The sequence below is a fragment of the Arachis ipaensis genome, chromosome B08 (assembly GCF_000816755.2).
Source record: "Arachis ipaensis cultivar K30076 chromosome B08, Araip1.1, whole genome shotgun sequence".
NCBI classification, from domain to species: Eukaryota; Viridiplantae; Streptophyta; class Magnoliopsida; order Fabales; family Fabaceae; genus Arachis; species Arachis ipaensis.
In genome coordinates this window covers 19,216,413-19,217,186 of record NC_029792.2, presented here as the reverse complement: position 1 = coordinate 19,217,186, position 774 = coordinate 19,216,413, and the positions used below count along the sequence as shown (strand labels likewise).

The window sequence follows — 774 nt, the reverse complement described above, 5'->3', positions numbered from 1 at the left end:
ATGATGGAGTGCTCTTGATGTTCCACCCTTAATTGTCCCATGTTGGAACTCAATTCTCCTAGGGAGGTGTTGATTTGCTCCTAATATTTATGTGGAGGGAAGTGCATCCCCTGAGGTATCTCAGGGATCTCTTGATTTACAGCCACATGTTCTACCACTGAGCTATAGACCTTTGAGATGAATCTTTCCATCTCCCATGACTCGGAGGTGGAAGCCTTTGTCTTCCCTTCCCCTCTTTTAGAGGTTTAGGTGCCATCAATGGTAATGGAAAAACAAAAAGCTTATGCTTTTACCACACCAAACTTAGAATGTTGCTCGCCCTCGAGCAAAAGAAGAAAGAATAGAAGAAGAAGAAGATATGGAGGAGATGGAGGGATGTGTGTATGGATGTGAGTGGTGAATGGAAAACAGAAGGGATGGTCATGAATGGAGAGAGAGAGGGTGAGGTGGGTGGGGATCCTGTGGGGACCACAGATCCTGAGATGATCCTGTGGGGTCCACAGATCCTGAGATGATCCTGTGGGGTCCGCAGATCTTGAGGTGTCAAGGCATTTACATCCCTACACCAATTTAGGCATGCAAAATGCCCTTGCACACAACTCTGGGCGTTCAGCGCCAGGTTGGTGCCCATTTTGGGCGTTCAACGCCCATTTGTTGGCCATTTCTGGCGTTGAACGCCAGAACCATGCTTGTTCTGGGCGTTCAGTGCCAGGGTGCTGCCCATTTTGGGCGTTCAGCACCAGAACCATGCTCTGTTCTGGCGTTGAACGCCAG

The 774-nt window shown here is 49.0% G+C and overlaps 1 long non-coding RNA gene across 1 annotated transcript in view; it reads right to left on the bottom strand.

Moving 5' to 3' along the window:
* LOC107612434 overlaps positions 1-774 on the bottom strand; it is a 6,610-nt gene that overhangs the window by 4,122 nt on the left and 1,714 nt on the right. The window lies entirely within an intron of this gene.